The following is a 20,553-nucleotide window of genomic DNA, read 5'->3' as shown; positions in this document are numbered from 1 at the left end:
GTAAGGTGCTAGCGCTTCTGAAAGACTATGTCTCGGTCATCCGTTTCTCAAACACCATGTAGTGCGAGAAAACCAACGGAGGAGATCGAGTCTTGTGGGGAAAAGTGCGCAAACCTCTGCAGAGTGTAACAAACTAATCATGGTTAGCCGTGTCCCCGGTTATGGACATCTTGAGTATCTAGTACCTGGATTATCATGTGAATCTCAACATGTTACTCTAAAAATTAAGTTTGATGGGTTTGTTTAATGATGATGCTTAATTGGGATTGAGAATGCTGTCAACCATTCTCAATGTTTAACAACCACCATGATAGTAATTAAATTTATTCCTTTGAAGTAGGGAAAAATTGGCTTTATGCAAAACTGTAACCATAGAGCTTTACACCAGCCAAATATGCATATAGTATAGTTGTTTCATTCCATTACTCTCTATGTGTTACCTTGCCAGGATATTCCATGTGCTGACCCGTTTTCGGGCTGCAACGTTAATGTTGCAGACTTTTCAGACGACGATTAAGGAGTTTTAGGTCGTGGTTCTATACTCAGTGATGCCGTTGGAGTTGATAGACTCACTTATCTTCCAAGCCTTCCGTTGTTATCGTTATTAGATGGCCTTAAGCCATATTTATTGTAATAAGTTCTCTTTTGAGGCACTCGATGTAATAAGTGTGTGATTGCTACTCTGCTATAAATCCTCCGAGTACTGTGTGGTGTCAGCATTACTGATCCAGGGATGACACCGGAGCACAGAGATCAGATTGTTTGAGGTCTGGTCACTACAGAGGGTGATTTCCTCCTTAACCACTTCTGATACGGCTCTGTCGTGCAACCCCTCAAGCGTGAACCTCGAGGGTGGATCCTCTTACGTTCACCTTGATGGTTACATCGAGTGCAATTCACTGAGGGTGATTCCTCGGTTTTTCCCCTTGGTGTTAGACACACAGTTACTATGGTTACTATGACTTTACATTGAACCATGTTACTAAAGACAGGTCGGCCCTGAGGGGTACCCGCGCGAGCTTAATAGCGAGTGATGTGGAGACGGGTTGACCTGGAAGGTGCCCGCGAGATAACTACGAGGCGTGGCCGGGCATTCTTAGCCCTTGCCGCAAGTACTCGAGACGGGGCAACGGGGTCACATTTTTCGTGAGTCTCGGCTTGTTACCGTGTGCTCCCAATCCACTACGATTTGGATATTTGATCAGAGGGGCCTCTGGCCTGATAGCACTAACCATCACGTGGGCATAGTATGGGCGTTTTGCATCGTATGCATCAGTCGAAGCTTAATAGACGTCAGCGACTGAGCGGCGTGCCCCGGGTTGGACTGCGTAAGCTCCTGCCTTGTTGAAGGAGGTAGCTAGGTCTGCTCACCGGCCGCGTACGCAACGTGCAGGAGTTCCCAGGGAGATGGCCCATGACCCCTGGGGCATAGGTTTAGTCCGGCGTGCTGACCTCTCTATTAAGACTAGGACGGGTTGCGGCGTATTGTTTGGCCGAGGCCGGGCATGACCCATTAAAGTGTGTCCGGCTAGAGTTAATCGAGTGTGGTGGGTATGTTGGTGCACCCCTGCATGGAAGAAACCATCTATCGATAGCCTGTCCTATGGTAACTAACACTTGGAGTTGTATCCCGACTGATACAACTAGAATTGGATACTTGTGATGAGAACTGGATGGTGATGAGAATTGGATTGTGATGATAACTGGATAGTATGGCTCTGGGATTGCTTTCTCGCAGGGAATCGAGAAAGGATCTCTGGCCGAGGTTGATAACACTTCTACTACTTTACTTTATGCTACTTTACTCCCTCCTGTTGCTGCAAGATGGTGGGTTCCAGAAGATGCTAGTCTTCGATAGGCTAGGCTTTCCCCTTCTCTTCTGGCATTCTCCAGTTCAGTCCCCAGATACAACCCTTTCATTTGATACCAATGCATACTTAGTTTAGATCTGATGTAAGTCTTGCGAGTACTTTGGATGAGTACTCACAGCTGCTTTGCTACCTCTTTTCCCCCATACCCGATTGTTGCGACCAGATGACGGATCCAAGGAGCCAGACGACACCACTGAAGACTACTGCTACCCCAAGGGTGCCTACTACTACGTGACGGCCGCTGATGACTTGGAGTAGTTAGGAGGCTCCCAGGCAGGAGGCCTTGCCTTTTCGATCGATGTTGCTTTTGTGCTAGCCTTCATAAGGCAGACTTGTTTCACTTATGTCTGTACTCAGATATTGTTGCTTCCGCTGACTCTTGTGTATTCGAGCTTATGTATTCAAGCCCTCGAGCCCCCTGGCTTGTAATATAAAGCCTGTATTATTTTAATTTGTGTCTAGAGTTGTGTTGTGATATCTTCCCGTGAGTCCTTGATCTTGATCGTACACATATGCATGTATGATTAGTGTACGGTTGAATCGAGGGCGTCACATGGCCGGGAGCACACCAACGGGACCTCAGGAAGGTATGACCACAACACCACCTACAAAAGTACAACCATCGTCTGTGCTGCTTGCTGAGATCGAGAGACATGAGGAAGGAGGGCCAACCGTTCCGCCGGCAGATGATGCCATCTGCCCCATGGAAGAGGATATGGATCATGACATGGTGGAGGCCGATGACCCTCTCCAGTATCTCAATACTGCCTTTGACAACGAAGTAACAATGAGTCAAGCATATGAATATGAGATGCATGTACCAGAGCCGGAACGTCCTCGGGAGTGCAAGAAGTCTTTGTTCATGCAATCCTCACAGGACACGCCTCCAGATGCCGGCTCCACCCAAACTCAACTAATTAGCCAGAGTCGTCCAAAGCTGAGCCCGACAACACTAGGGGTGGTGCTCAGGGAGGGTCTGACAGACCCACCAGCACCTGAGCCCGCCAAGAAGAAGCAGAGGAAGAGACCGGTGGTGAGAAAATCCAATAAAGCTGGCAATGTTGGTTCTAGCAGCCAGCCGCCTTCGACCAAGGTTGACCGTGTACCGATGAAACATGCGCCATTAATCCATGTCGTGGGAGAGCCAATGGTACCGGTGAATGCACTAGTTGCCATAGAAGGGGATCTCAGGAGACTTCATGACCATGTGCTTTCGACAGAGAGAAGCCTCCTCGCCTCGGATGATCCAGGATACCCACTTTATACGGTTCATGTGCCAGCAGTTGCAAGATGTATGTCCACACATGCCCTGCGGACCTCTTTTTCCTGAAGTTTGATTACATCTTCCAGATATTTCAAATGAGTACACCTGATTTTACTTTCGTCCGCCTGTATGCGCTGCACATGAACTACATCGTCAGGAGAGAGAAAGTCACCGGTCTTGTGGTCGTGGACCCATTCTACATGCATTAGGGCTTCTTGTCAATCAACGGCGCCAATCGTCAATATGCGAGTCAGTACATCGAAAAATTCTTGGTCAGCAGTAAGGACAAAGAAACGATTCTCCTACCTTATCATCCCATGTAAGTCAACCACGGATAGTACTATAACACATACATCCTTTCATGCATTTCAATAGTTACTTTGCATGCATGGAGGCTAAACTTGATCATGTATTTTGCGCAGCGGGGGGTGTCGTGCCGTTCACATTGTTCTTCACCCGTGTTACTCCCACGCTCTATATTTGGACCCGTCGAAGAACATACAGAAGAAAGATTACACACACATAAAGTATGTTCTGGACAGAGCTATGCTGGGCTTCAGCATGCGGGGTGGCTACATCGAATGCAAAAAAACAAATAAGGCCGGGCTTTGTTTCAGCCACAAGACTGACTTCTGTTGCATACAGCAACCGGCAAGAAGTGAGAATGATGGATTCTACGTCATCCATCTAATGATGGAGTACAGAAGGGATGTGCAATCACTTTGCATGAAATCTTCATCCGATACCCATATCCAGAGATGGGCCGGGCCGAAGCCTTTGGAGCCGTGCCGGATAATCGACTTCGAAATGATTTCTACAGGATCCAACAAGAAATTGCGTCCATCATCATGAAAGATGTCCTCGAAGAGAATGGGATGTTCTACGGCGGCCCAATATCGCGAGCTGACGTCCGAACCCGCATTGCCCTACAGCGTCAAGACATGACGCCTTTCACTAAGCTTGGGTGCACCGTTCCTGATATGGACAGATGGGAAGAGTGCACTTCTTAAAAACAATGTGTCTGTTTAGTTACTTGTTACTTTCTGTACAACGAAACTTCGAATCTCTCAATATGACGAAACTATTAGATGTATGGTGCCGCTCTCTAGTTAATTACTTTTGGTACGATGAAATTTGTTAACTATGTTTACTATATATGTTGCTTCTGTTTCATAACTGTTTTTTTGAATTAGCTTCATGGTATATATATGTGTGTGTGCATCTCTGACAGGTATATAGATCAACGATGGCAAGGAAGTGGTAAACCATGTATGTAGGGCATGTTCCGGGTGTGTATGATGAGTGGCCAGAGTGTCAGGCCCAAGTCTCTGGCTTCTCCGGCGGAAGCCAGAAAGGGTTTGATAGCAGAGCGGAAGCCGAAGCTAGTTACTTGAGATTCATAGCACAACAGGGGATTTAGAACCAGCGCCGCTGCAAAAACTACTACATAATACCGCTTTTGATCATCGTGATTGCTCTTATCGTGTATGTCTTAGTTTAGGTAGATGATGAAACATGTGTCTACGGTGAGAATGTAAGAGACATGTGATCATTAACTTGTATCGCTATTTCGAGACGATGATGAGATCGATATCATTTGTGTTGAGACTATGTTGATATCATGAGACTATGTTGTACCACTTCGATGATGATGATGAGACATTCCTTTTTCATATAGTTCAAGTGTATGTGTATGTTGTAACTGTATAAAACCTGTACAAATACGAATACAGAAACATAAAAAAATACTAGCAGTAGCATGGGGTATTGGAGTAGTAGCAGCGCTGCTTACCAGTAGCGTTTTTTTGAAGGGGCACGCTACTAGTATTAGCAGTAGCGATGGACAGAGAGGCGCTACGGCTAGATATAGATAGCAGTAGCGCTGGTACAAACAAGCGCTACTGCTAAAAAATAGCTGTAGCGCCGTAGCAGTAGCGCGCCTGCCCGCGCTACTAATAGCCAAATAACCAGCGCTACTGGTAAGGGTTTTCCTAGTAGTGATGAGACTTTGTGGGGTTTGTTGGAATTTTGCTAGTAGGCCTTTGGCCCAAAGCCCAAGTAAAATTCTTAAATTCTCTTGGCCCATTCATGCACACATGTGAGTGGAGTGAGTGAGGCTAAAGTTTAGTCCCACCTCATAAGTTGAGAGAGAGTTGCACCTCTTTATAAGGTGAACTCTTCTACCACTTGTATGAGCATGAGAAGAGGAGACCTACACGCGCGCTCCTCCTCCTCGCTCGCCTCGCCACGCCACGCCTCGTCACGACGTGCCGCGGGTTGCAGGATTGAGCCGAGCCGAGGACAGAGCTATGCACGTTGTCTATATTTTTGCTGCTTGGGAAAAATTAATGAGTCACTAATTAATAATTAACGGACACATTAATTACTGAACCATTTCCGATTCTTTTGGATTGTGACGACTCGGACGTGGGGTTTACTCCCACGACCTACCCGACCCACACAATATAGTCAGGCAGACGTCTACCCTAGCCGCCACCGCTTTGTATGATTTCTCACCACCGTTTCAGATCATTGCGCCGCCAAGCAAATCTTCTCCATCCCTCCTTTCGGCGTGCACCGGGAGAAGGGACAGCAGGCCTTCGAAACCCCGCCTCTCGTGATCCTGTACGGGGAGGGGCGATTAGGTTTTTGGGGAGCGCACTCGCGTGACTGTTGGTAGTGACGACTTCACGAACGATGACTTCTTTCCCGACCTCGGCAACCTCATCCTCGACGACATGGGCGACAACGTCAACACCGGTGATGCTGCGCCCGCTACACCGTATGTGATTCTATCCTTCTTGTTCGAGATTGTTGTAAAATTCATGTTTCTAGTATGTGCCCTAGATGTGATCTGTTCATCTACTATGCTAGTTCGCATGATTAGTTTAATCTCTGCCAATGCTATCATGATCTATTTCCCATTTATTCAGATTAAATCTCATAGTAATTTGCTCATATTTCCAACATCTCCGCACCCCCCCTCCCCCCTAAAATTCTGAAATGATATATATTTAGAGTGTGTGTGGTCAAACAATCATCACATTGATCTCTGATACGTACAAAAACTTACTCAGATATGTCAAACTTTCATCCTCAACTATCTCCTTTATGTTCTAGTTCTAACACAAAGCAGTCTGATTTTGTTCTGATAAGGCAACAGTGAATTAGGAGGTCGGTTATGCAGAGAATTTACTTGCTGCAGATCTGTATGTGGGCGTTGCCACCTCCGACCGCCGGCAAATTTTGCTTCCCCGCTGCCATCTTCACCATCGATGCAGGTGCCCATCCTCCTTCCACTCACTCCAGTACCAGTCATGTCTCGCGACTGGTCTAGCAACATAGTTCTGACAGTGGAACTTCGTGAACAAAAAACATGGTAGTCAGGATTAGTGCTATGTAGAATTACCCAATGAAACACAATGATGCATCAGCATAACTTCTTCAATCTAGGTAGCTTGAATGACCTGATTACAAACAACTAGTATTATTTGAATTAAGCTACATCACAATCCCATTAATCTCCCTGGTTATTTCTTTTCTTCATTGTAGAGCTTCGTGATGTCTTCCTCATCTTTCCCAACCACTCATTGTTTTCCTTCAAACAATAAAATAAGTAAACCAATTCATCTTTTTTTTCCTGCCCCTGGAGACAATCCCTTCTGCCTAAACCAAACGATCACGAGAGAGACAAAGCGAAAAACAGTAAATCATTCGGTGGAGGCTCGAAAGTCTTGGTGTTGTTTTTGGATTTTCTGCTACAACTAAACATTGAAGACTGTGTGACAATGGAAGCGGTGTATTGTTTTTGTAGTGTTGCTTCAGGGCGGCGAATAGTTACTTAACAATTTAACAATGTTGGAGAGAGTTAATTAAGTATTGAAGATAGTAACAGTAGCAGACGGCTGCGTTGGACAGTGCTAATTAGCTAGCTGCCAGGTTGAATTATTTAGTTCAGTTTGCACGCCTATTGGTATTTTTAACTCGCTTTTTTTGAGTTTGCACGCCTATTGGTAGTTGAGCCATCCGCATGCAATTTTGAACACATGACAAGGAGCTAATTAATCACAACAGACTAAGCACACAAGAAATAAATTAAAGAAAACTAGCTACATGGCTATGCTCAACTTGCTAGCTTCCCCTGTTAGAAATGCATACGTAGTTTTGACACTTAACCTGTCAAAGTTCCCACATTGCTGCAGTAATAAGCTAGCTGGGTATGTATATGGTGAGTGCCTAGCTAACTAGAATCAGCATGCTATAATAAGGATGCCAAACCTGAAGTAGTATTGGAAGTTTTTTGGATTCTCACTCCTGGATGGAGGTAGTTGTGGTAGATGTTGCCTCTCTCGCATCACTAGGAAAGCTGAGCCTTGAAGACCGCGACGTCACTGGTCAGCCACCAGCGTGACATCAGAGGTTTTTGTTTTGTTTCGCCCAACTGGATGGTCATGGGATGTCACAGGTTGTCTGCCATGCACAGCTTGATGCGCGTGCTTGCGCCTTGAACAACGTATATGATTCCATCTTATCTCTTGTCCACGTATCGCCCAACCATTGATGCGTGTGTTATTCACGTGCATCCACAATTGTTCTCTACGTATTCATCGACTATCTGGTTTTTCTTTGTTAGGAATCGTGTCCATAATTGTCTTGCTGATTCTTCTGGCTGCTGTATTATGTGGCTTAAGTCGTCGGCATCCGGCGGTCGCACGTAAGTGCCCTAGAAGTTGTCGAGGAATGCGGCTTCCAGGTCCTCCCAAGAACTGATTGAGTCTGCTGGCAAGCTGTTAAGCCAATGTCGGGCCGGTCCTTTAAGTTTGAGCGGGAGGTACTTGATGGCGTGTAGATCATCGCCGCGTGCCATGTGGATGTGATGGAGATAATCCTCAATCCATACCGCCGGGTCTGTAGTGCCATCGTATGATTCGATGTTTACGGGTTTAAAGCCCTCTGGGATTTTATGATCCATTACTTCATTCGTGAAGCATAGGGGGTGTGCGGCGCCTCTGTACTGGGCTATATCACGATGCAGCTCGGAAGAGCTATGTCTGTTGTGTTCAGCCCGGCCAGATTTGTTGTATCCGGCGTGAAGATCATTTTCACATGCCGTAGGGCGGCTGCGCAATCCGTAGATCGATCTTTTTTGTCTTGCCTTGTCCTCCAGTATGTCCCGTAGGTCGGGCGCATTTTCCCGTGCCTTAGTTGCACGGCGTCGGGGCATGGCTTGGGTGGAGGGCTGATAGGCCTCTCTGTCGCGGCCACGAGGTGGCCGGTCTGTCATGTCATGCGTTGGTGATGCAGGTGCTTCCTCCTCTCATCGGGGTAGTGACCTTCGTTACGGGTAACTCTTGGAGGGGCGTTCGAGTTCGTACTCTTCGGCCGCAAGGAGTTCAGTCCATCTGTCAGCTAGGAAATCTTGGGCAGCTTTTAGCTGTTGCTGCTTTTTCTTGAGGCTGCTTGCCGTGGCTAAAAGCCTGCGTCTAAAACGCTCTTGTTCGGTGGGGTCAGATGGTATGACGAATTCGTCGTCATCGAGGCTTGCCTCGTCTTCGGAGGGAGGCGTATAGTTATCATCCTCGACCTCTCGGTCTGCCGCTTTCTCATGAGGGCAGGCTTCTCCATCTTCCTGTACCGAATCTTGCTGGGGTGGGTGTTCTTCGGCGCTCTCCGGGGTAGTATTATCTCCCGTGCCGGAATCACCGTTTTTGCTTTGGCGGGATTTAGAGCGGCGCCGCTGACGCCGGCGCTTTGGCTGTTTCTTGGGGGCGTCATCCTCCATTGCTCCATCGCCATCTCCGTCTTTTGGAGTATCCACCATGTATATGTCATATGACGAGGTGGCGTTCCAGCGCCCTACAGGTGCTGGTTCCTGTTCGTCTCCTATATCGTCGTCCATGTCGTCGATCTCTTCGGAGCCGAAGTCAACTATGTCGGTTAAATCGTCGACAGTGGCTACAAAGTGGGTGGTGGGTGTGTTTTTAATTTCCTCACCGTCCGTATCCCACCCTTGCTGACCGTAGTTCGCCCAGGGCTCTCCTGATAAAGAGAGAGACTTAAGGGAATTCAGGATGTTGCCAAAAGGCGAATGCTGAAAGATGTCCATGGCAGTGAACTCCATTACCGGCGCCCAATCGGATTCGATTGGCAGGGGTGCGAGGGGCTCGAAGTTCGGAGAGGAATCCGGCTCCTCGGAGTCTCAGGCCACGCGGAGTGCGGGGCTGGAGTTCGGCTCGATCGCCTCTGAGATAGCAGCCCCTGAGGCAGCGTCCAACCGCTGATCCTCAATCGGCGCAGTAGGTTCCGAATCAATGGTCGAAACCGATGCGTGTGCGGCCTCCAAGGCGCTGTTCGGCGGCAGAGCTATATCATGCCCATCGAGACAGTGCGGCACGCTTGGCAGTGGCTCGAATCCGTCAAAGATCAAGTCCCCGCGGATGTCAGCATGTAGTTTAGGCTTCCAAACCTGATCTGATGGCCAGGGGCATAGCTTTCGATCTGCTCAAGGTGGCCAAGCGAATTGGGCTGCAGTGCGAAGCCGCCGAAGACGAAGATCTGTCCGGGGAGAAAAGTCTCACCCTGGACCGTATCGTTGTTAACGATCGAAGGAGCCATCGGGCCTTAAGGCGTCGACACATAGGAACTCTCAATGAAAGCACCAATGTCGGTGTCAAAACCGGCGGATCTCGGGTAGGGGGTCCCGAACTGTGCATCTAGGCCGGATGGCAACAGGAGACAGGGGACACTTTGTTTTACCCAGGTTCGGGCCCTCTCGATGGAGGTAAAACCCTACTCCTTCTTGATTAATATTGATGATATGGGTAGTACAAGAGTAGATCTACCACGAGATCAAGGAGGCTAAACCCTAGAAGCTAGCCTATGGTATGATTGTTGTGTATGGAGTTGATTCTGTCCTACGGACTACAACTCTCCGGTTTATATAGACACCGGATAGGGTTAGGGTTACATAGAGTCGGTTACAATGGTAGGAGATCTTGAATATCCGCATCGCCAAGCTTGCCTTCCACGCCAAGGAAAGTCCCCTCCGGACACGGGACGAAGTCTTTAATCTTGTATCTTCATAGTCCAGGGGTCCGGCTAAAGGTATAGTCCGGCTATCCGAACACCCTCTAATCCAGGACTCCCTCACCCACCTTCAGGTATCTGCCGGGGCCCGAGGTTGAGGAGGAAGGAGGCTGATCATCAACCACTTCTTCCTCGGCGGTGGCCTTGCCGGCTTCCCCGCCGGGCCCACCGCTTGCGCCCTCGGCAGAAGCCTCGCCGGTCGCCTTGCCGGCCCCCGCAGCGGTGTCCTCGGCAGCATCCTTGGCGGCCTCATTAGCGGCAGCCTCGTCAGAATCTCTGGCGGCCTCCTCGGCGGCAATCCTGTTGGCCTCTGCCGCGGCCTCCTCAACAATATTCCCAACAACAATTTCCACATCCTCCATACCTATTAAAGGAGGGCCTGGGTACTAATGGGAGCATTGAAGCCATGAAAAAGAATAAGGAAAAAACCGAGACGGAGGACAGGCGACTCACTAGTGCCAGGCTGTGAAGCAGAAGTCCCCTCCCCGCTAGCATTTGGCGTCGTGGCAGAGTCACCGGCGCCCAAGTTCCCCTCTTCCTCCATGGGTGTGGGCTCCGTGCTTGATGCCCTTGCCGGGGACGCCCCTCGCGGCATTGTAGTCGATGGGGGTGGTGTGTTGGGGGTAGCCCTCTGCGGCTCCTCCTGCTGCCGCTCCCCTCCTGCAAACCCGACAAGGTCAACACCATAGCATCGAATGCCTACCACATGTCGAATAAGAGGAGGGTGACGAACTTACGCTGGGGGCTGTGCCAGGGGCTGCTGTCCGGGCTGCTCAACACCACAAGTGGCGTCTTTGAAGCCCCAGCCGGGGGCTGACTGCTCGCCGAGGCCTTCGCCCTCTTCACCCTCTGGGCCAACGTCTCTGCATCCCTGCAAAAGCAAAAATGGATCAAGATGAGTGACTTAATTCAGAGGAATGGAAATGGCAGTAAGGAACGGAGTACTTACTCGTCATCCATCTCCTCCTCTTCCGCCAGTTCCCTTTTCCTCTTCGGGCTGAGAGGCCCAAGATCAAAAGGGAGCTCCGTGTCAGCATCCGAGTCGACATCTGCCGGAGGAGGCGAAGAAGGCGGGGTTTGTGCGTGCCCAGATGGGGAAGGGGCAGTTGTCTTCTTCTTCTCAGCGGCCTTCGTCAGCCTCTTCGCTGCCGTGGCCCTCGTATGACGCCCGGACCCCCTCTAGGGTCAATTGAGGCCGCGCAGCCCTGCCGGGCCGGACCGGCTCGCCAGAGCCAGCCCGCCGCAGGACTCGCCCTCTTCCCCTGGCTGGCGTCGAGCCCGCCGCCACATCCTCCTCCCCCGACGACTCGTCAGCCGCATCTTCGACAAGTAGAGCTCCCGTGTCGGAGTTGCTAACCTCCCCAGAGGCCGCCACCCACCGGGTGAGCTCCTCTTCCTCCGCAGCCATTGCGGCCTTGTCCTCTACACCCCCAGCGCTACCGGCCTCCATGGCAAGCTGTGCCTCCCTCGCCCTAGTGGCGATGTAGTCCAGCTCTGCCTGGGTGGTGTCCATGACAAGCCACCGCTCGGCGTCAGCATTGACATACACCTCGATCAGGGTGTCAACGAATTGCTGCACATCAGCATCCTTCGGGTCCTTCCATCTCGGGACAGGACCGTGCGCGTTACAGTCCGGCATCATAGTGATGATCTCGGACCGACGTGAATTATTGCACAACGGGACCACCCCCGTAGGCAACTTGAAAAACAGCCCCTTGATGGCCTTGCTGACCTTTGCGGCAGCCCTCGCAGCCTTGCCGGTCCATTCGACCTCGCCGTCGCGACCCACATCAAGCTGAAAAAGCCGCTGGCAGAAGTGGGCATGCGCCATCACCGTGAAATTGTGGTCGAGGCCGGGGCGGAGTCGCATAATGTCAGCCGGATTCGTAAAAAGCCAGGCTGGCCTCCCCTTGTTGTGCAACGGGGCGATCCGGCGACGAATGAAGTCCGCCCCGATCATCTCAAGGGTGAGTCCAGCCCGGGTGAGCCGGAGAATCTTGGTGGTGACGACAGTGAGCCTCCCGTCGGCGACATCGACATCACTCCAATCGCTGCCGCGGACACACGGCACTCGGCGGACCTTGCAGAATTCCGGCGGGTCTTCATCTTCAATCCAGCACCACCAGCCACGTCATTCCTCCCACCTCTCCTTCACGGAACTGTCCGTGTACGCCCCCTTGGATCTTGGGATCCAGGTGACGCAACCAGAGATGGCACCTCCCGGTTGGATCCGAGGGGAGAAATAATGGCGGAAGAGTGCCGTGTTGGGCTGCACCCCGGCAAAGCCTTCGCAAAGATGCGCGAAGAAAGCCATGCATGCCACCGCGTTCGGAGTAAAATCCAAGAGGCGAAAGCCGAAGGTGTGCATGATGTCGCAGAAAAAATTAGAAAAAGGGGGACATAACCCGCAAGAAAGATAATCGACGAAAAAGGGATACCGATTTGGGGCAGGATCGGCGCAAGCGGCAAGAATGACGCGCGTCGCCGGATGTCCCGAATTCTCTCCCCCCGTCTTCACTCCCCATAGACGGCTGAAGGAGGCCCGGAGCTCACGAACATCAACCGTCGAGAGGAAGAAGAAGGCGGATTTCGTCCGGTCTCCCAATAGCGCACTCTCCGGCGGCTCCACAGTCCCAGCGCCCTTAGCCACCCCCTTGCCCTTGGCGGATTTTGGCGCCATGGCGGCTAAGAAAGTTAGAGGAATGAGGGAGGGGGATGGTGAAGCAACGACGGCGGGCGACGGCGGAAGCTTAGGAGGGAAGGAAGAGAGGAAACGACGGCTCTGAGATTGGAGAAGGCACAAGGAAAGAGGATAAAGTGAGCAGCGCACCCACGGTTATTCCTTCTTATGGGGGAAAACACGGGCCGCCTCCTTTCACATTAATTGTGATGTGATGCATGCCCGCGGGAACCAACCCCACGCATACCACCCATGTCACGCACGCCTCCCCATGCCGCGCCACGCGTGGGAATCGTGGGAAGCGCAGCACGCGAAGAATCTTACCGCGGTAAAAACTGCCCCGCCTGCCCGCGCACCGTTTTTGGGCCTAGCCCAACAACGCGTTGCGCTTATGTGTGGCCCAGGCCCGGGGGCTCCTGTCGGTGTACAAAAAGAGGGGTACACTTTTTGTACCCCTATAACTGTGCACGGGCAGTCTGAGCCGCGGATACGACCACACCAAGCAAGGCAAGGGAGGTGATCCAGGGTAAGACCGAAGCTCAAGAGAACTAGAAGAACGCCAAGGCCAAGACCACGAAGAGCAAAGGGGACGAAGAGGACTCCCCCGGCAAGATCCTAGCCGGGAGATAGTTCTAGCAGCCCCGGCAAGACCCTTGCTGCGGCGACTCGTCCCGCGCCTACAGAGCAAATCACCCTTGAGTCCACTGCCCCCAAAGGGCAAGGATTCGGGAGACATCCCCGTGGCGGCATGCAGGTCTTTGTGAAGACATTCAAGATCAGATACGCACTAAGGAGACGACAACCCTTGGCAGGATCCCAGCCGAGGAAGACCACAAGGCCCCCGGCAAGCACCTTGCCGGGGATGATAGCAGGCGCCTCGGCAAGGCCCTTGCCGGGGCCCCGGCAAGGCCTTACCAAGGACACCCGCAGGGCCACCATCAGGCCCACGCCGACTAAACCTCCACCACCGCATGCATGCACCTGCCGACCCAACCAGCTGGGCAGGCACCTGCGTGGCGGCATGCAGATCTTCGTGAAGACCCACCACTGTGCCACCTCAGCTACCTGCCTACCTACATGGCATAGCAGGCGTCGCTGGACAGGGCGCATGTCGACACAAGAAGGAGCGGCGACGGACGAGACAGGTTTCTCCCCTGTCCCCGATAAAGCAAGGACACCTAAGCAAGACGCATTAAATGCGCCTTGTCGTGTGATGCGAGGGATAACCTGGCAGCACTGTACCCTTTCCACCTCCTGTGTGCCATTGTGGCAACCCTTTTTTCTATAAAAGGAGGCCCGAGGCGACCAGAGGAAGGATTCGGCTTTTTGGAGCTCCTCACGCCCCATAGCTAGCTCAAGAACACATATATACAATCCACCAAAGCAGGAGTAGGGTTTTACGCATCCTCGCGGCCCGAACCTGGATAAACGAACCGTGTGCTATTTGCTTGATCCGCTCTTCTCATGACCCCGCGCCCCGCTAACCACAGTAGGGATTCTTGTGATCCCATAGGTGTCGTTCCCACCGACACTCCCCTGCGCCGCCGCCCCCGCGCACCCGCGCCACCCGACCCGCGAAGCACGTGGCCGCTGGCCTCCCCACGACCAACCGAGGCGCCCAGGAGGACCGCCGCCGTCTTCCTCTTTGACTACGAGGACCCGGACGAGCTCAGACGCCCTCGAGCCATCCCTTCGACGCCGCCACCGACCACGACCCCGACCCCGACCCCTCCGGCGACCGGCCGTGCCCGCCCAGGTACCTCTCCTCCTTCCTCCTTCCTCCCTCTCCACCCTTCCTCCCCATTCCCTCCCTCCTTCCCCTCGACCGTGGTACAGGTCGTCGGCATACTGCACCGGCGTGTAGCCACCGAGTGAATACCCACCTCATCGCCTAGTGCCCGGGAAGAATGACTAGTGCGTCTAGATATCATATTGTTCTGAAACCAATTGTAAAACTGCTATGCAAGATTAGCGTTCTGAAACACATTGCTACAAAATGTTGCATCGAACAGTTAAGTCTGTTCTTTGCAGGATCAGAACAAGTTTGTAACAGGATGCTCTACAATGTTGATTAGGTGCATTACTATTGCTATATGGAGCAGCAATTTACTATTGCTATATGCTCTAGTTTGTATCAATGTGATTGTAGTTTTTCTTGTCATCAAGTTTAGTTGATGTTTATTTAAATATAGCTTATATGATCAGCCACACTATGTATGATTGTGGCTTGAAGGTTCTGGAAGAACGTTTTCCCTTAAAATTCTATCTGGTGGCATTGTCCTAGACTCCCTAGTTCTATTGTTAATTGTGCTTCTATTAAAAGGATTGGGAGTTACTCACTGTACTAGAACTCTGTAGGTTGAATTTTGGTTAACTAATACTGATGTTATGAGAATGTAAGCACCTATTATTGCTACTGATATCATTGGCTCATTGATGCCTTTGTGCAATGCAGAACTGTTAAGAGTAATTTGGAGGATTCAAGATTCTGTGGAGCTCTTTTGACATTTAAAGCTCAGAACTGAAGGTACTTAATAAACTCAAAAGCATTGATGATAACTCTTGTTGCCTAGAAACAGAGGTAGTTTACATATTGCATTGCTGGTGTTTGTTTATGTTCAGAGTTTAAGCATGTGTAGTGTACTGTAGTGTAGTGTAGTGAGCTTGTTCTAGTGTAGGGAGGTCTGAACCATTGCACGATGTAGTGTAGTGTAGTGAGCTCTGAACCATGTTCAGTGTTGAGTACTTCAAGTTTACTGAACCTATTCATTTTTGTGGACTTAGTGAACATGATAAGACAAGCCAGATGCTCTATTTTTAATTAACAGTAATCCATGATCAGCAACAGTTTCTTTCACTAATTTTTAGTTAACAGCAATCCATGATTTTTTCAGCTAAAAGTTTTGATGATTTTTTGTTGGGTGACCTATTAGATCTGGAATGGAAGCTCACATAAGTTGAGCTGATTTTTGTCCATATGAAAGCAGAGGACCATATGGTCTGTGGCCTTTTCATCCATATGAAAGTAGAGGCACATTGTGGCGCTAGTTTGCTGGGTTTTTTCTACGACCATCATGTCGTGATGATTTTGGAGGTACCCCGAGAGGCCCTTGAGTTTGCCGGAATGTCGATTAACTTCCGTTCTAGCAAATTCGGGTACTCCATATGTCCTATTTTCAGCAAAGGTCATGCAGAAATTTTCTGTGAATTTTAGCATGACTTTGCTAAAAAAATTGGACATATGGGGTACTTGCTACTAATGCATGGGCCGGGGTATCTTAGTACTTAATTAAGTAGGATCAACTGCCTCTTGTGTTATGCATGGGCCTCAGTGTCGACAAACCCCTAAATGATAAAACCTTGGCTTTTAGGGTGCCTCGGTGTCGATAAGAACCTAAATGATGAAAGCTTAGGCTTTTAGGGTGCCTCGGCGTCGACAAACCCTAAATGATAAAAGCTTAGCCTTTAGGATGCCTCGGTGTCGACAAACCCTAAATGATGAGACCATGATCTTGTTCCTTGACAATAACCAACTTTTTGACCAAACTTTTTTCCTATTTAGAGCGAAACATGGCCCACAATGATGAGGCCGGCGGTTTGGGTGGCGAGCAATTCTGGAAGCTGTCCCAGGAGATGGAGGAACAACCTCACCGCTATGAGGACGCCGCGGAAGACACCGATCCTGACTACACAACCCCTAGTAGCGTCGGGGATGACACCACTGATCGTGCTGCCGAGGATGCCACCACTGATGGTGCCGCCGAGGATGCCACCAATGATGATGCCAGCGCACGCACAGATAGCAGCCAACCGAAGAGGCAATGAAAGGACCGGCACCCAAACGTGCTCCGCACCGTCAAGGACGAATTTACTCAAGTGAACTCCGACGGGCATCCAACGGCGCCCAAAGAAATAGTCAAGGGGTACTCGTTTCAGCTTGGGTGCATTCTCTGGAGCACCGTCTCAATCAACACCGAGAACCTAAGGCATAAGGACCGAGGGAATTTGCGCACCCTCCTCTTTAGAAAGCTGCACGAACGATACAAGTTCGCCGCTGAATTTGAAAACACACGCCTCTCAGGGAATAAAGTGAACAGTGCTGCCCTCATGAGGATGAGCACGGCCCTGTCTACTTGGAGAAGCGTGGTGATGACAATGATTGAGAAAGGTGATAGTTGTGAGAAGATCAAGGTGAAAAATCTTCGATCAGCGAAGATGACTACAAGGAGTTCAAGATCAAGTGCGAGAGCAGCGCAACCTCCGAATCAAGTCAGTGGGGGAAAGAAATGCGGGAGTTGAACTTAGGGGAACACAAACTCGGTCCTGGCGGTTACAGAGTGGCGGAGCCTATATGGGACAAGGAGGACGCGGAGCGTGCCGAGCAAGGCCTACCTCCCCGCTTCGAGAAATACCGTGACAAGCAGACCAGGAACTATGTCAGGCCCGATACAAGGAGGACGCGGTAACAAAGGAGCTTACCACGGATCCGAAGACCAGGGCGGTTGAGCTTGTTCTGGTAAGGAATACACCCCCCGCGTAATTAGCTCCATATGGTTGCATTCGAATTAATGAAGCCAAATTTCTAAATGGTTCACATTCCTTCTGGAGGAGACTAAAAGCAGTAGCGCGGGGTCGTCTCAGAGCACCCCTTGGGACAACACTCTAAATAGGGCGTTGAACGTAATGAAAAACAAGGATAAGCTCGGTAAGCCATCGTCAGCTGGTCGTGTGGCCGGCAAAGGCTTGTCCACAAAATGGCCGTCCTACTATAATGCTGGTGGGTGAAAGGAGAGAAAGAGCAGCTTGGAAAGCCAGTCGCGCGAGGTTCAAGAACTCAAGGTACAAGTGGCGCGGATTCCGGTGATTGTCCAAGAGCAAGTGCAACAACAACTAGGATCGACGCTCACCGGAATTATGCCTACCTTGATTCATGGGCTGGCGACGTGGATTGTGGGCGGCCAATAGGGTCCGCCTCCGATTCCCAGCTTCACGACCAGCAACTCGCACAACACGCAGGCGGCACAATTGGTGTCTCCGGCGGAGGCGGTATTGGTGTCTCCGACGCCGGGACGGGCATTGGAGCTTAATGCACCTGGGTGTACGCCGGCCGGCACCTCGGCAGCAAGCGGCCCCTCCGCCCATTGCATGCCCGCCATTGGCGGTGCCTCGACATTAGCCGAGCTCGACGTCATCATCACGGTAACTAATTAAGCCTCTCGACCGAGGACTTCATCTCCTTGCCTTTGATTGGCATCCCTGACGCCCTACATGTTTTCGCAGGGCGCCGCCGACGTTCCGTGCACTCTCCTGCACTTCGTGAACGACGAGTTGGTCGATGTCGCCAAGGGAAAAATCGTTCAACCAGACAACCCCGTGTTCCACGGTAATCCGATGCCACCCACCGTGTATAGGGTTCAACTGGTTCGGGTGCTGCCAGGCTGCGACGAGTTGTTAGCTCCGATTCGACCCGCAGGGGCCGACGAAGATGATGTGATGACCCTCAGCGCCTGCCTAAGCTGTCCCTGCTTTGGCCGAAGAGCCAGATTCGTTTGGGGGTGGGGGACACCACCTCAAAGACAACACCGCCAGTCGTGCCGGCGCCAAGCCATGGCATGACCGCCGCAACGCTACGGGACATGCCAGACATCCCTATGGCACAGGATTCGGACATGCATATGGCACAGGATCTGGACGACGACGACAACGACGACGGTACATTTACCAACGTTGATAAGTACTTTGCTGAACATGGGTACGGTGATGAATTCTTCGGGCCTCCTTCTCAAGAACCCAACCCTGAAAAAGACGACCGCGATCATGCTGGTACCGCGGAGAAACCAAATTGCAACAGGCGTCGTCTGGCGTTTAGTTCTCAGGAGACGCCTCCAGCTGCCGCCTTCATCGAGCCTCAGATAGCCGAGGTGCCAACTATTATCAGCCCCAACACACTCAAGAAGGCGGTCTATGAGCAGAACTTGATCCCATTACAGCAGAAGAAGAAGGGACGGAAAAGAAAGAGGAACAAGGGTGCCAAGCAGCCGGCACCGAGTATGATCCGTGCTCACGACGGTCCACCTTCACCTAAGGATATCTCGAGGAGGGTGCATGTGGCGGGTAGGCCGATGCTACCGACTAATCTACTCAATGGTGCAACCGGTGCTATGCGGAGTCTGCATGACAGTGTTGTTTCTTTGGAGAAGCGGCGTCTCTCCGAGAATGATGTGACATACCCGGTTTTCGTGGCCAAGGTGCCAGAGGGCAAGGGCTTTGTGGATAACGCCATCGGGGGTACGATCGTTCTGCGGTTTGATGACATCTTCGCTATGTTTAACCTTCATCCGCTGCACTACACCTTCGTTCGGCTATTTTCGCTGAGTATGGAGATGCGGATCATTAGAGACAAGACCCCGGACATCGTGATAGTCGACCCCTTCTACATGCGTGCCAAGATCTTGGGCAGCGCTGGGGACCGGCAGATCGCTAGTTCTTACCTCAAAGGCGTCATTCTGGCAAACCCAGATAAGGATAACTTCCTTGTGCCTTACTTTCCCGAGTAAGTCATCCCCTCACCGCCCCGTAACATATGATTTCTTAGATTTCGATCGTTCTTTTTTTTCTAACATTCCATGTTTTATGCAGTGACAAACATTGCACACTCATCCTCTTAAGCCCCAAATAATCCATGGCCACATATTTCGACTCGGACCGTCAGTCGAAGAAAGACTACACAAATATCAAGAAAGTTCTTGATGGTGTTCTCCCCGGCTACGCCAGATCAGGAGGCACCTTCACCAGGCCAGTTCGTAGGTACGGCAAGCACGTGTTCGCCCACACTACGATGTTCCCCTGCGTCAAGCAGCCGCCTGACGGTCATAAGGATGCCTACTACACCCTCTATCACATGAGGGCGATCGTACGGGACCATAATCACCTTCTGCTACCAAATAATCTCAAAGATTGGACCGCAAGATTGTCGGCAATCCAGGACGCGGACATCAGAAAAGAATTCTTTCGCATCTAGTCGAAGTTTGCGGAAATCATCCATCAAGATGTCCTTCGTACCTCGGGGCAGTTCTACCTCAGATATCAACCGTCCAACAGTGAGATAGACACAACGCTACAAATGCAGGCTGACAACGCTCGCGATTTCATGACCATCATGAGAGACGGCGGCTTCATCCACGCTCCGATCCCTGAGTCGAGTCGAAAGTAGTGATGCTATGTGTTGTTTGGAAACATCTATTGGCTCATGTTGTGATTAAACTTTAATGAACTTGTATGTCTCTTTGGTTTGGACAGTCGTTCAACTTATATGTAATCAATGCTATTTATTAGTAGGACCATGAATCGTGCTATTAATGTGTTGCTTTTCTCTTCCGATCCTTCTGTTGCATACTTATATATTGCTTATGTATTGTCTGTGAATTGTTACTAACGTTTTGTTTGGCTAGTGCATAGAGATGCCGTCGTATGTCGTGTACAAGGGTAAGGTTCCCGGAGTTTATGACGACTGGGAGGAGTGTTGGAGACAGGTTCACCGTTTCAACGTTAACAGTTACATAGGGTACACCACTAGGGCGGAGCCGGAAGTTAGATACGCGCTCTATCTACTGGGAGAGAGGAGGGAGCGTTGGAGGAACCGGATGAAGACC

The sequence above is a fragment of the Triticum urartu genome, chromosome 7A, assembly GCF_056163025.1.
Source record: "Triticum urartu cultivar PI428250 chromosome 7A, HENAU_Tu73, whole genome shotgun sequence".
NCBI classification, from domain to species: domain Eukaryota; kingdom Viridiplantae; phylum Streptophyta; class Magnoliopsida; order Poales; family Poaceae; genus Triticum; species Triticum urartu.
Note: the sequence above shows the minus strand (reverse complement) of the source record.